The 15,253-nt window shown below is 43.6% G+C and overlaps 1 protein-coding gene across 4 annotated transcripts in view; it reads right to left on the bottom strand.

Moving 5' to 3' along the window:
- Positions 1–15,253, bottom strand: part of TWF1 (twinfilin actin binding protein 1) — a 251,500-nt gene that overhangs the window by 190,630 nt on the left and 45,617 nt on the right. The window lies entirely within an intron of this gene.

The raw sequence follows: 15,253 nt of genomic DNA, 5'->3' as shown, positions 1-15,253 counted from the left end.
GACTCATATCAAAGCGCACCAGATGTTGTGCCTCAGTTCCAGGGAGCTGTGGAGGACCGAATTTGTGTTCTGTGATGCCCAGATTGCTTGGGTGCTACTTTGATCGACGTGTGTGCGACGTGAGGCTCGCCTGTTTTAACCCCCATTCATTGATGGTTCCTTATGTGCCCTCAGTGCGGCGGACGAACTGCCCTCTCTTCACCTGGACCAGACGGCTTTGTGTTGCCAGGTAGCATTGCCTGGGCCATGCCTGGGTGGTGAGAGTAAGTGACTGGGCTAAGGAACTCTTACAAGAGCAACTGGATGCAGGTCAAGAGACACCATCCCCGTGCTTCGCAGAACTGGGCTGGTGCCAGAAGGCACTGTGTGGATTCCTTGGATTGAACAATATCACCCTCGGCCCGCTTCTGCTCCGCATACCATGGGAGTACTTCCTGAGTAGTGGACAACCTTCCATTTGTAGACTGCTGCCTAATTGCCCTGCTACTACAACAAACTTTCTTTACAAACACCACATGTGAAGGCTTTTTTGTGACGCTCAGTGTACTTATTGTGTGAGAGTGCTGGGCCAATGCTGTACATATTGCATCTGTGATAAGCCTGACTGCTCAGTGCCAAGCTACCCAAGGTTGAGTGCATGTTATACAGGGAGGGTAATCACCCACCCCTAATTGTATTTATTTGATTTATTTATTTAAAAGGTTTTATACAGCGCTGACTAAACCCAAGGGTATTAGAGCGCTTTAAAATGGTTAGGTGATGACAAAAAATTGCAATATAACATTTGTGAAAAAGCAGGACAATTAGAGCAATATACAAAGTTCAGTAATAACATGGGACTATAGAGAAGGAATAACAATTGGACCCTAGGTAGTATAGAATAGTAAGATTAGAGTGGATGGGGATAGCATGCGGGAGTAGGCGGTCGATACAAGAGAACTAGAGGGGGGGAATGGTAGAAGTAAATGAAGGAGTGGTAAGGGGGGGAGTGAGTCAGATATAATGTAGCAGGAACCTAGTACCTTCGGGGCGGGATGTGGAACTGTGAAAAGGTGGTAATGATTAAGGACCCCAGTATTTGTTGAGAAGGTGCAGCTTAAGGTCTTTTTTGAAGCTGAGGTAGGAGGGGTTGCAACGTAGGTCTTTAGGGAGTGAATTCCAGATAGTAGGTGCATTTCCAGTGAAAGAACGCGTTTGTGTAGATTTCTTTTTTAACAGGGGAGGGACTAGCATGAGAGTATTAGAGCTCCTCATTTCTCTCGAGCAACCTCCTTTGTGGAGTTTATCTCCAAGATACACTGGGGTGTGTTGATGAAGGGCTTTATGCGTAATGCAAGCAGTCTTATAGGTGGATCTGCCTTCGATGGGAAGCCATTTGAGGCTTTTGAGGGCAAGGGAGATGTGGTCGTACTGCTTACAATCAGAGAAGAGCCTGGCTGCAAGGTTGAAGACTCACTTGATTGGGGTTAAGTGGACTTTCGGGGTTCCCAAGAGAATGGCATTCCCATAGTCCAATCTGGACAGCACCAGTGATTGAACAACTGATTGAAAGTCATCCGTGGGGATGAAGGGTTTGATTTTCTTAAGGTGATTGAGAGTGAAGAGAGCTCATTTGTCTGCATTTTTTATGTGGGGGGTAAGACTAAGGCTCTGGTAGATGCTTATGCCGAAGGAGTTAACTATATTAGAAGTGGAAAGAGCGCAGTTGAGAGCTTTAAGGTCAAAGATCCAGTGTTGAATGGGGAGTCAGTTGCCTTTAAGAGCGAAGCGAATGATTTCCGTTTTTTTTAGGGTTGAGTTTAAGGTGATTGTGGTGGAGCCAGTGTTGAATCTTGGTCAGGGCATCATTGAGGAGCAGAATGTTGGCGTGGGATTTGATCTTATAGTAGAGTTGGGTATCATCAGCATAGAGGTGGTAGTTGATTACGGTTTGCTTAAGAAAGAGGGTGAGGGGGTTCCATGAAGGGGTTGAATAGAGCATGAGAGAGAATGGAACCCTGGGGGACACACAAAGAGACAGGCGTAGGCTTAGAGAGGGAGTTGTTGATTTTAATTTGTTGGATTCTGTGTTGGAAGAAGGAGGAGAACCATTTGAGGACAGGACCATTGAAGCCGAAATGGTCTTTGAGGGTGTTGAGTAAGGTGGAGTGGTTAACAGTATCAAAAGCAGCAGAGAGGTCAAGGAGAATGAGAAGAGAGGCCTCCCCCTTGTTTAGGGAGTAATGGATGTTGAGCATGGCTGTTTCAGTACTGCAGCCCTTTCTAAAGCCTGATTGAAATGTGTTCAAAAGGGTGAAAGCGTCAATGTGCTTGTCTAATTGGAGCTGGGCACATTTTTCGAGGTCCTTGGATAGAAGAGGAAGATTAGAGATAGGTCGGAGATTGTTAAGATCATTGGGTTCGGCTGTTGCGTTCTTGAGTGTGGGAGTGATTTGGCTCAGCTGGAGGGAAACAGGGACACAACCCAAGGCCAAGGAAGAGTTGATAATGGTGCAATGATATGTTTTAAATCTTGCACAAGGTTAGCAGGAAGGTTTTAGCTTGGCGATGATGTTAAGGACTTCCAGCTCTGCAACTGGGCTGAAGTTTAGCCACAATGCATTGTTTTTTTTGCTGGGGGTTGGTGAAGTAGAGTTCCGGCGGGGTGACAGCGAGAGGGAGATGAGCAGAGTCAGGCGGGGGTGAAGGTGTGAAAGGGGACTTGGAGGGAAAGTCATGAGGGAAGATGTGCAATGTGGAGGGGAGGTTAAGGCAAAGGATTGATCAATCTTGGCGTTTTTTTCAGAAAAGAAGTTCGCAATTTCTTCACATCTCTCGACAGAGGTCATCAATTTGGGGGGGGGGCAGAAGCTGTATTTCTTGACAATGCTAAAAAGTTCCCTGGGGGTATTTTTAGCCCGGTCGAGTTGTACGCGGAAGTAGGAGACCTTTTCATTGAGTATGTGTTTTTTTGTAATTCGCCCTTGCAACTCTGAGGAGAGCAAGATTTGAGGGGGAAGATTGTTGTCTCCACGTGCGCTCGGTCAGTCTAAGAGAGCGTCTCTCATTATTGAGATCAACATTGAACCAGGATTTGGCGGGGTTGTCTTTTTTGCAGTTTTAATTTGGCTGGGGCAGTTTGGTCAAGGACCTCCAAGATGGAATTGTTGTAGTGTTCGGCCAGGTCATTTGTATTTTGGGAGGGATGTGAAAGTAGTAGTTGTGCTTTGATCCTAGTCTCCAGTTCGCCCGGAGGGATAAGGTGAAAATTTCTAGTTAATTTCCTATGATTTTAGGGGAAGGGGGAGGCACAGCGGTAGTAATCGTGAAGAGGATGAGGCGGTGGTCAGACCAGTCAATGGGGACAATGTGGGAAAGGGAAGCCAGATCTTTGCTTGTAATGATCGCGTCAAGAGTAGCCCCTTTGGAATGTGTTGGCGAATGGCAAAGTTGTTTCAAGTCATTAATGTCGAGTAGATCGTTTAGGATAACTGAGGGATCATCCTTTTTATTCCAGTGGATACTAAAGTCTCTGAGGAAGAGGTTTTTGGAGTTGGAAATCAAGGACTGAGAAAGAAGGTTGGAGAGTTCCTCAACAGAGGGCAAAGGATCGCCGGGGGGAATGTTAGATATTATGTATCCGAATAGGAGGGGAACCAGGAGCTCTAAGTTCCGCTCCAATGTGTTCAAAAGAAGTATGGTGGAGTTCTGAACAAGGGAGAGTTAGAGTTCATCTTTATAGATTATGGCAATGCCCCCTCCAATTTTGTCAATCCTGTCTTTTCTGAGGGTGGAGTAACACGGGGGAGAGAGCAGGTCCAAAATGGATAAGGAGTGGGCATTGAGCCAGGTTTCTGTAAGAAATGCAATGTCAATGTCTTCACTAAGGATGGTTTCCGAGATATCTGTTGCATGATCGGCATGCAGTTGAGGGGTTTAGGATTGATTTGGAGGGGGGGCAAGGAAGGATAGCAGTGAGTTGCGGCGGGGGTCTGGGCGAGCCGGGGGAGGTGGGGATACGGCTTCTCCCCAGGATCAAAGGAATGGTAGAGTGAGGTGAAGGAGGAACTACAGTCGAGCAGTTAGGGGGGAAGGAGATATTTAGGCCCAGGCGGTCAGGAGAGGAGAGATGGCTCGAAGCTTGGGGTGGTCTAAGAGAAGCGTTACCGGGAGGTGATCCAACTGAAGCGATACCACTAGGGGTAGTACCCCCTTGTTTAGGGAAAGTATTGTTATTTTGTAGAGAGACCATGGTATGGGTATGATTGGCGAGATTATTAGAGGAGAGGGCATTAAAGTCTTTCCTGGAAATGAAAGTTCCTACGTCAGGATTGAGAGGTGGTGTTCTATGTTGAGAAGCGACTGGGATAAGAGAGAGGAGGATAAGGAGGCAAGGAGGTTTGGGGGGGAAGGGGCCAGTTCAAAGTTAGATGGGGAGAAAGGACTAGACGAAGAACATGAAGGGAACCCCGGTGGGGGGTAGTGAGAGGTATTCCGGTTGCTAGGATGAGGGTGCAAAGTAGGCTGAAAGCTGGCAACCCCAGGGACCTGATGGGTGCTATGAGACGATGAAGGGGGATAGGAAGAGTGAGGAGGGGGTGCCATCTTGTCTATGTGGGTAGGGTAATTTAGAAAACAAGAGATTTGAGTCATCAGTGGAGCAGTTGGGGGATTAGTGTGAGGGGGCTCGGTGGATCAGTGTCAGGGGGCTGGGGGAATGAGAGGGAAGAAGAGAGTGATTAGGGTTGAGTAGGGAAAAGTCCAGAGGAGGAGAGAGGGTTTGGGTGACAGAGTAGGTTGTAGGAATATCGGAGGAAGGAGAAGGAGCAGACGAGGCTATGGGAGAGAGGGTTAGGGTAGCTGAGGATGATGTGGGAAAGTCAAATGACGGAGAGGGTGCTGAGGGGGCGAGTAGAAAGAAATTCTGGGTTTGGGCGACTTCCCAGGTAGTTGTAGGATCAGGGAGCTGGGGGGTTGGTGACATAAGGAGAGAGGCCGAAATGTCTCCCTGTGATTGAGAGGCTGGCATGTTATGGGTAGGTGTAGCAGGTAGGTGGGATAAGGTGCTGAAGTGGTGCTCATAGATGGTGAGATGGGTTTCAGAGGTTTGTATGAGGAGATTACCAGATTTGAAAATGAGATATCGATTTCGCCAAGAAAAGTGGGAGAAGGGGTGGTGGACAGTTTCAAACCATATGGGATTTAGCAAGATTTAGTAATGGGGAGGTGGTGCAGGAAGCTATCTTTCCATTTAGAGGGACATTTGGAGTAAAAGATGTAGTTGGTTTTAATAATGGAGGCGAAGCTAAGGTAGTTATCAACAAATAAGGTTTCTGGGTTATGTATTAGTCGTTTGTGCTTAAAGTTCTTCTTAGCATTCTTAGACAGATTGGGTGTGTAAAGGATAGTCTAAGAATTGGGTCCATGTCTAGTGGTAAGTGAGTCCGGTGCTGCAAGGGTATGATTGAGGGGAGGCATGGTAAGTCAGTTAGGATGATCCAGGTGAGTGAGCAAGTTCTGAGGGAGGGAGATAGGAAGGTGGCACAGGAAGGCGGGGAAGGAAGTGGGAGCGGGGGTGAGAGAGAAATCTGTGGAAGGGGCATCCCAAAACAAAGAAGAGGGTCTTGTTATGAGGTGGCTCGAGACGGGGTCAGGAGAAATGTCTGTGAAATGGAAATTAGCCCAAAACAAGAGTGCGGGCCTTGTTGAGCGGTAGCTAGAGATGGAGAGGGGTTGGGAAGGAGGTAGATGGGAAACAGCGGGGAAATCCAGAAGTTGAGACCGTTCTGTAAGATTGCACAATGAGGTAGGAAAGAATGAAGTGGTGGTCAATCAGTTGGGGAGACCAAACAATAGAGCTAAATGGGAGGATGAAGAGAAAAGTAGGAGGAAGGGAAACAATAATAGAAAAACAGATCATATTAATACTAAGAGGCAAAGTGCAATATGCTATTGTATGGCTGAATAAGTAAATGTAAATGTACAGGAATTTATATAGTGCAAATCACCAAGCGGTTTCTAAGCGCTTGCTTAGGGAACCCGTCCTGGTATTCCCCTGTGAGATAACCCCGGCAGGGTATCCGCAAGGTGAAAGCCAGGCATCCCGCCGCGAGGGGCCGTTGCGGAGATTAAGCAAGCTATTGCCCAGAGTCGCAGAGTGTGAACCCGTGAATCGAGTAGGCACCGGAGCGAGAATTGTCGAGTCCATGGACATTTTTTAGGACTCAAGACCCCGCCGAGCCGGGAATTGAACCCTGGTCCCGGGCTGACCTCTGCTTCCAGGTCTGCCTCCTCTAACCAGTGATTGCAAATACAACAGTGATGGACAGAATGTGGATCAATGTCACACATTCACCCCAGTCCAAAGATCTGGGCCCAAATCCATCGTTTTTCCACTCCACACCACCCTGGGTTAGACAATGGCGATATGCAAATCAGCACTGACCCTGTGCCCCATGGGAACAGTCCAGTCCGAACTACAAAAGCCATGTCCTTCCCAGAACGGAACTAACCAGTGAGCCACACTTCTCCACAATAAGTAGGCAGGACAGCAACATTGAAGGCCATTAAAAGATCAAGCCGAGGTAGATCAGTTTGGGAGCATGCAGCGCATTGGGCTAAAACATCAAGTTGCAGTTCCGAATAAACTACAGATTAACCAATAACCGGTTGAGAAACATTTGAGATACAAAGCATCCAAATGAGGAAGAAACAATTTGGGTGCATGCAGCACATCAGTTAAAAATACCACTGGCTTAGCAGTAGGCAGCGAAACCATTAGAAATAAAAGCATCAAAGTGAGGTACATCAGTTTGGAAGCACATAGCGCATTAGGTTAAAACATTTGGAAGCGCATAACACATTAGGTTAAAGTAACTAGTGACAATTCGGAAGAAAAATTACAGTTTGTCAAGCCGCAGGTAAGGAAAAATAATTAAAATGTAAAAAGTGTTGAAATTAGGTTGATCAATTTGGAAGCACGTAGGGCATTAGGTTAAAACATGTTGAAGCACGCAGCACATTAGGTTAAAACAACTTGAGGCAATTCAGAGGAAAAAAATTACAGATTGTCAAGCAGCAGGTAAGGACGACATTTAAAATGTAAAAGCATCAGAATGAGGTAGATAGTTTGAGGAGCACAAAGCACGTTAAGTTGAAAACATCATGGACCTTTTCCGAATAAAAATACAGATTGTTTAGCAGCAGGGTAAGTTGGGTGCGCATAGCACCTTAGATTGCAAACGTCAATGTCTGTTCAGAGTAAGAAACAGATAGTCAATCAGCTGGCGGACAAAGCCTTAACAATTAAGATAGAATGTAAAAGTGGGGATAGATAAATTTGGGGCCCTATATGGGATGGTACAAAAGTTAGTCCCAAAGTTACTGTGTAGGTATCATGGACAACAGGAATGTCATAAAAACAAGGAGAAGTGCGATGGCTAGGACAGTCACGAGTGCAGATTAGAATTTCAAGCTGCAATTTAGACTCACATAGTCGAGGAGGCCATTTAGAGTGGAGAAGTATGGGAAGTAATACAAAGGTAACTCATGGGAAACAACACGTTTTAGTTTTAAACTCTAAGAGGATATATGTTGCAGAGTGAGCAACTCCACTCCAAGATGGCCTCCAAAGGTGTGGGGTGAAGAATGTCCTTTTTTTGTTTCTCTGCACTGTAGAGGTAGGTTCTACCAGGCTAGGCCCTCGCCTCAGCCAACCAGAACTAGCCAGTTCCAACATAGGTTGATCACAGATTTATACTGTATGTAGATGGATAAGTGGGTTACTGCTTTTGACACAGCGATCCTTTTATTTCCAGTTCATAAATTGCAATCCCCCTAATATAGTACAGTGAGCAATTAACCGACAGGAGCTGCCTGCAAACTGCAAGTCATGGGTTTGGATCCCTATTGTGTTTTTTTCTCAATCTGTTGTCATTCTAAATTTGCAAAGGAGGTTTCCTTTGGGTAGTTATAAAGTCTAGTTAGTACAGACAATACCAATCACTGTATTATATTTTAAATCCTGACTATGCATTTCTCCTGACAATGCAGTGTTAGAACATAATGTCTAGAAGTATGACGATATGTGTTCCAAGACATTGTAACCCGCATTGTCTTATGTAACATTTCCTGTACATTGACTTTCACACTTGTATGATTCAGTGACTCTATGTGTGATGCAAACACCTTGGCACCCTACACTGTGATGAGTAGTGATATAAAAAAAATATACAATAAATTAGAAGTGCCTTTTAAATCGTTACTTGTGTATTTACTTATATACACAGATACGACTTACAGTCTTGCATTACATGCACACCACTTACACGAGGGGGAGAGAACGTTTGCATAAAGTCACAAAAATGACTCTAAGTCAAACATTCTTTGAAGTACTTGTGAAGTGAAATGCTGTGTGCCTTTGTTTTCTTGTCTAGGTGTTCGGCTCAAGATGGCTCCCAGCCAGACTTTAACATGAACAAAAGGGTCTGAAGGCACTTTAAATCAGGCGTTTGTTTTAGACCCTGCTAGAAGAGAAATAAGAAAGCCCCCTCGATGTCTGCAGATTGCTGCTCTGAACAGAAAGAAGATAATGTGCAGGTACTGGTGAATTGAGGCCCAGTGATGGAAAATTACAACACATTTCATTGGTTCTGACAGACCTGGCTCAGAAATAGCTGCTGGAAACGGGTTCCCACGGGATTCCCCTATTTTCCTGCACTTGATGAGGAACATTTTCTACCCCCAATATATTGCAATTATATTTTTTTTACCATAATCTAAAAAATGATAACCAGCTTCTACAAATAAATCCCAGGCTAGTTCGATTGCACTCTAAACCAGGTTGGGATTCTTTGCACTAATACGCCACCCGTTTGTAAGGGAAGTGCTCAGCGGGGGCCTTGAAAACACACATGTGGGTCACCGCACCTCCAAGCACTCTAAAGGGTTTTACACAATGATAAGTATTGTAAGTGGCAAGAGGAGCAGATTCCCTGTGGCTGCCTAATTACTTCCACTTTGCAGCCCAGCTCAGCTGACAAGTTCACTTAGCTGTGCACAACCAACGTGTGTACTTCCGAATGATCCTGGAGCCGAAAAGGCGCAAGCAGACACATCCAATTTAACCCAAAGATTAGTAAAGCCAATAGACCTTACTTTATCTGAGTGAAACAGCAGGACAATGCTAGCAGGATGTGTGCCAAAGGCAGCGATCACACACAACTAATCTCGCAGGAAGGGAAACTCGATGTGAAGCAGGTGCGTGCTTTGTCTACCCAGGAAGGCTGACACACGGTGACATTTACTGATAGAGTTTTAATTATAAGCAACCCTAATGAGGCAGTTTAAATGGCCTTAGTACAAGATGGTGGCAAGTTTTCTCCTTATTAATACTTTGAAACAAGTACTTATCGCACCGCCCAAAACAGGACACGCCTATACGTATTAAAGCCTCACAGTAACTTCGGACTAACCTGCAGCCGATCTGGACACGGATGCGCAACGCTAACTGAAGTCATAAAAAACAAGCATACGTTATGAAAAATTCACTGTTTTCTTACATTTGTAGTTTAACGTAAAACAACTTATCACTTGTATCTTATGTTTGCAGCAGGATGATAGAAAAGAAATGTGTTTCATTACGTAATTTGTTGTGAAAGATTTTGGGGTTTTTCATAAATCGCTCCCAAGAAACTTTGTTTCTTTCTTTACCTCGTTTATTCCTGTTATTTTGCTCGGCCTTGGTGGATGCAAGCTGCTGACATTTAAAGACGGCCGCTACTTTATAACACCCTGGTTCATGTTCCCATTCGAACCAGTCTGCCTATGGCATGAATTGGTAAAGTCACCTAAGAAAAGTACCTTTTGCTATTAAAACATCATAAGCAGAAAAACAAAACATAGTGATTGCTTACAGTAGGATATGAATCAATATGTACAGGCACTATAATATATGGCGGATTTCAATTCCTGAATAACCTCACAGTCCACCAAATAGCAGGGTGACCAGATTTTTAAAACCCCAAACCGGGAGTTTCCTCAAACATAGACATAGGACTACAGTTTTGTATTAAGTTAGTGGCATGGAATGGCTTAACTTAACTGGCAGCACTTAACAACACCGACTATTGTAACTGCGACTATTAAACACAAAATCGTTTTTGTTAACTAAATGCTTTCTGCGACATGGTGCTAACTTTTACTGCTGTAAACACGTGAAAACTTGCCTCCCTCTGCATTCAGACAACATTGTGCGAAAACACAGGACATGTGCTATATTTAGTGAGTTTTGCTGGGGCAGGCGATAGAAAAGAAAGGAAAAAGTCCGTGATGGGTGGGAAATCCGGGACACCAGGTCAGGTCACCCTACCAAACAGCCCCAGTCAGCTGCTTCTGTCCTGAAAAACAGAGTGCACATCGTGTACAGCGATGTAAGCACGAGTCAGGTGTCGCCAGGATCACACTAGCCGACAGGGCAATCTGGCAGTGCCAGAAGGTCTGGTTGACAGATCAGTGAGTGCCATTCTTTTGGCAGTTTAAGGGCCTGGTTTGTGGTCTGAAGCGACAGCTTTTACTACTGATTATCCTAATATTACCACAAATATTGCAGTATTCTACACTGGTTCCCTCACACACCAAAGAATAAGAACACTAGCAAATTTGTGGACATGGGACTCATACTGGCAAAGCGCGAGATTACAAAGCACTGGAAAGCAACAGTGGGCCCCAGCAGACACAGGTGGAAGAACGAATTGCTTAAGTGGGCCAGCAGCGAAAGCACACTAAAGTATCAGCAGGCGCGCAGGCATAAGAATGATAAGATGCTAGACGCAGCGACTGCATGGGAAGCACTGGTTCAGGCTTTGCGGGACCACGAAATGCAACATGATGATGTGGAATAGCTCACTATTTGAGGTAGGACCCTAGACCATGAGAGGGCATCAAGTGTGAGAACTCATGTATTTTCCTGCACGCACCTACACAGGAGACAGGACACATCTGAAGGCGTCGGTGACGGGTTTGGGGAGGAGGGTAAAATTTAGATAGAAGCATGTTGAAGAAAAGCATTCGAAACCTTGTTTAATGGGATGCGGATTGTCAGTACTATAGTATTCAGTGATACGTCACTATGGGACGGGAGTAATGTGTGTATTGTATTAATCAAGTATGGTTTGTGCACAAAAATTAATAAATTATGTTTTGAAAAAAAAATTACCACAAATATTGCCTGCAGCAAACACAAAAGCATGCAGACTTCCATACCTTGTAAAATATCTATACAAAATGTCTTTACAAGTTTAGAACTGTCCCTATTTTAAAATGTGAGCGTTTTAGGTTTCGCCTACAGCGTGCATATGCCGTCAGCGAAAGGTACTGATCTTAAAGAAAAATAAAAAATCTTAAAAAGGGGCTTAAAGCATGCCCAGCACTTACATTTACATTCCATTGTTTAGCTCCCACCTCACTCTCGTTTTTAGGTCGAAGCCTACCTGACAGCATAGCTGTCGGATTTGCTAAAGACATTTGGGGACATTCACAAAGCTTCCCTGGGAATGCATTCGCCTGTTGCTTACCGCTGACTCAGTGGTTTGTAACTCACTTTTTCTGGCTTTCTATTTGCTGGCTTTATTTGTTTGAGGCTGTCCAGGTTCTGTTTCTCCAACCCAAAGGGACTAAGCCTTTTCACACTACCGCTCCTTATATTCTTTCAGGAGTGCGCCTTTTGTATCTTGTCACATTTTCTCTGCATTCAAAGACAGAGGTCAAATGTCAGGCTGTCTTCTGATGACTTGTTTATTGTTTAGCTGCCTGCCAGGTGTCAGTCTCACAGCACTGGAGACTCCCTGAATGACACTTCAGCGGAAGCATTTAAACTATCGGAAATAACTGTCCCGGGACAGTTGTCTTTTCAAAAAAAGTAGGGGCAACGGTTTTTCATAAACTGAAAGAGAATGGGCACATCATGCCCCTTTGATCCTGCCCACCTTAACCTCTGATTGTTAATGTGCAAGAGCAGTACCAGACACACATCAGTAACGCTACAAGGATGTCATGGTCCCTGGTGTAGTTAAAGAAAAAGGCCCCTTTGACTGCTGGTGGTGTAGTAAAATACAGCAATTAACAGATTTCAATGGGTCCCGTATGACTTTGGGCTCAAAGCCACAGCACCTGCTGCACAAAAGGTAGCTGGGCCCGTAAGACACATATGGGAAGCACAGCAGCAACCGCTGCAAATATGAGATGCTCCATTTTTTGCCACTAACATTTATGTTGCTATCCTTAAAGTTGCGGTGTGGGTGACACCTTCAGTCTATTACGGTATCATTGTCAACAGCTCCTACAACAAGCATTGGCAACTTCAACAGATTGCACCTTTGGCACAATTGGCTTTTTGGCGGTGCTGAACAGTATCAGTAAAATCACAATCTTTTTTGTAGATGCTGCCAACCATCATTGGAAGGGGAGAAAACAAACGTGTAATAACATAGCTGCTGTCTGCAGTCTCCTCATACTGTCATGCAAATGCATGCGTAGTCACACATGCCCGTGCCTATAAAATGACACAGGTGCAAGGGTATAAATAGTGCACAGAGCAGTGGTGAGTTATAGTTAATGTTGTATGGCAAGTGAGACGAGTAGACTGTGTACGTAGATGCATTAGTTGTATGAATTTTAAAGTAGTGCGCAAGTATAAATGTGCGTTATAATTACGACATATTAATTTGAAAGTGATATAGCCGGTAGAGGGGTATACTACAGTGGGATAGCATAGAATGGAGTGTGGTAAAGTAGAGTTTCATTTTCTAACTACTGTAGAGTGAATTAGTGTCCACTCTACTGGCAGACAGTGAAGTGCTATAGACTGGAGTGTTGTACAGTGTAGGAGCATGTATTAGAACATTTGCGGGTCTCTTTGCCTCTTGATAGCGCGACGAGGTCGCGACCCTCTTTAAAACTCCAAAAAAACTATATGTAAAGTGAATTTTCAAACAGTTCTTGACCCGTGACCAAGGTGCTTGGCACCGAAACGCATCGGGCATGTTATTTACTTGCATGTCTTAAATAAATCATCACGCTGCAAAAGAAAATGTGGGCTCGAACGATTCTTTGATAATTGCTGGAGGAATCAAGGTTGGAAAATTTTCTAACTACTGTAGAGTGAATTAGCATCCACTCTACTGGCAGACAGTGAAGTGCTATAGACTGGAGTGTTGTACAGTGTAGGAGCATGTATTGGAATATCGTATACTGAAATATCATATAGTGGAGTGGCATATAGTGGACTTTGGTACAGTGGAATAGCGTACATTGGAGTGGAGTACAGTGAAGTACCATACAATGGAGTGGCATACAGGTTAGTGGTGTAAAGTGAGTTTACGTAAAGTTGAGTGTGATACACTGTAGTGTTGTAGATTAAAATTTTGTAAAGTGCAGTGGAATATATTTGAGTGCCCTACAGTGCAGTGGTGCAGAGCAGAATAGCGTACACTACAGTGAAGTACAGTGCAACTGGGTAAAGTGCTATGAAGTATACTGGAGTAGCATTAGGTGTAGTGCCATACAGTGGAGTAGTGTTGAAATGAGTAGACTTCAGTGTAATAACATTCAGTTTAGTAGCGTTAAACCTTCAAACATACATTGGGGTGGCATATACTGGAGTACCGTACAGTAGAATGTTGTAGACTTCAATAGGGCTAAGTATCGAAGCGAAGAGTCTAGTAATATACAGTGAAGTGTTGTTTAGTGCAGTGGTGCAGAATGTAGACTTGTAAAATTGACTAGCATACAGTGGATTGTAATGCAGTACAGTGGAGTATACTGCATTTCAGTACAATAGAGTGCCTTTGAATGGAGTAGCATACACTGGAATAGCGTACACTTCAGTAATGTACTATGCAGTGAGGCATACTCGTTTAGCATATAGTAAAATAGCATAAACTAGAGTTGCTACAGTGAATAGCAAACAGTTGCGCGCAGTGTAGTGTAGGGGTATCCAGAAACTGTCATACATAAACTTGTGTAATGGAATACAGTGGTGAACAGTATAATAGCTTAGAGTATAGTGTTGTGGAGTGGCATTCAGTGGAGTAGAGTGGACAAACGTACAGTAGATTAAGGTACAATATAGTGGCATATATGGGAGTGTCCGAAGGTGGAGTGGCACACTTTAAATAGCGTACAATGGAGGGCAGTCAAGTAAATTGCTATATAGGAGATTGCGTAAAATTGGAGTATGTAAATTAAAGGAAACATAGGGTTAAATTGAATGAAAAAAATTACAATTACCTGCAAAATATTTATTATAATATGTAAATCTTCTGGTTGTATGTGTAAATAGTGTAAGTAATGTTAAACGTATACATTATACAAAACGCACCTATACATTGTGCTATAGTGTACCATGCTACGTTCACAGTATGCCAGGGGTACATGGGGCTCACAGCTGGGTATGTGATTGGTTCATAGATGTGTTTACAAAGGTTAAAATCAGCCATATAGTTGATCACATATTTCCATTATTGCTCTGTCAGCGTTTTGCTGACATATGGCTTAGGGTCTTATCTATACTTAATTATTAGGTTTAATTGTTATTAACAACCTATTAACACTTTATTTCAGTGGTAATAGGTTTATAAATGGATAGATATTATCGATGGATTTTTAAAATATTTTCTCCTTTAATAATTTTAGACACGTTTGCTGAATCTCTGCAAAATCTAGCATACTTGTCCCACTCGATTAATTGTGGAAGGAGAAAGTGTCAAGTAGATTAAAAAAAAGGGGGGGGGGGTCACAAAACATGCTTAATTGCAACGTATTTCATATACATTTTTGCATTTTCTATTCTGCAAAAACTGTCAGTCGCCTCATGCTACAATGAGGCAGAATTCCATATTATAGTGCACACATGATTATTTTGTCTGGTTTAGTTAAGTAGTGTCACTAATTTATAAGTTTTAAGGTTTTGAAGTTCGTGATATCTGTTGTAGTGCAAAATATGGGGGTATTTCGTAATTGTACCACAGTGCATAGTGATTACAAGTCATTTGCCAATTCTTTAATCATTGGCTTTAGAAAAGTTAAATGCAGCTATGTTGTTTTTGGGTACAGTTTGCCCGTGTTCTGCGTTACGCCTTCTGATGTAGGTACATTTTATTTATTTATTATAAGTTTTGTATAGCGCTAGCTGGACCCAAGGGTATCAGAGCGCTTCACATCAGGTACAACAATGTGCCTTGGCGGCGAAGGCAGAATCCACATCTGGACAACTTAT

This window comes from Lissotriton helveticus, chromosome 1_1 (assembly GCF_964261635.1).
Source record: "Lissotriton helveticus chromosome 1_1, aLisHel1.1, whole genome shotgun sequence".
Taxonomy (NCBI): Eukaryota; Metazoa; Chordata; class Amphibia; order Caudata; family Salamandridae; genus Lissotriton; species Lissotriton helveticus.
Note: the sequence above shows the minus strand (reverse complement) of the source record. Positions and strands in the feature narration are given on the sequence as shown.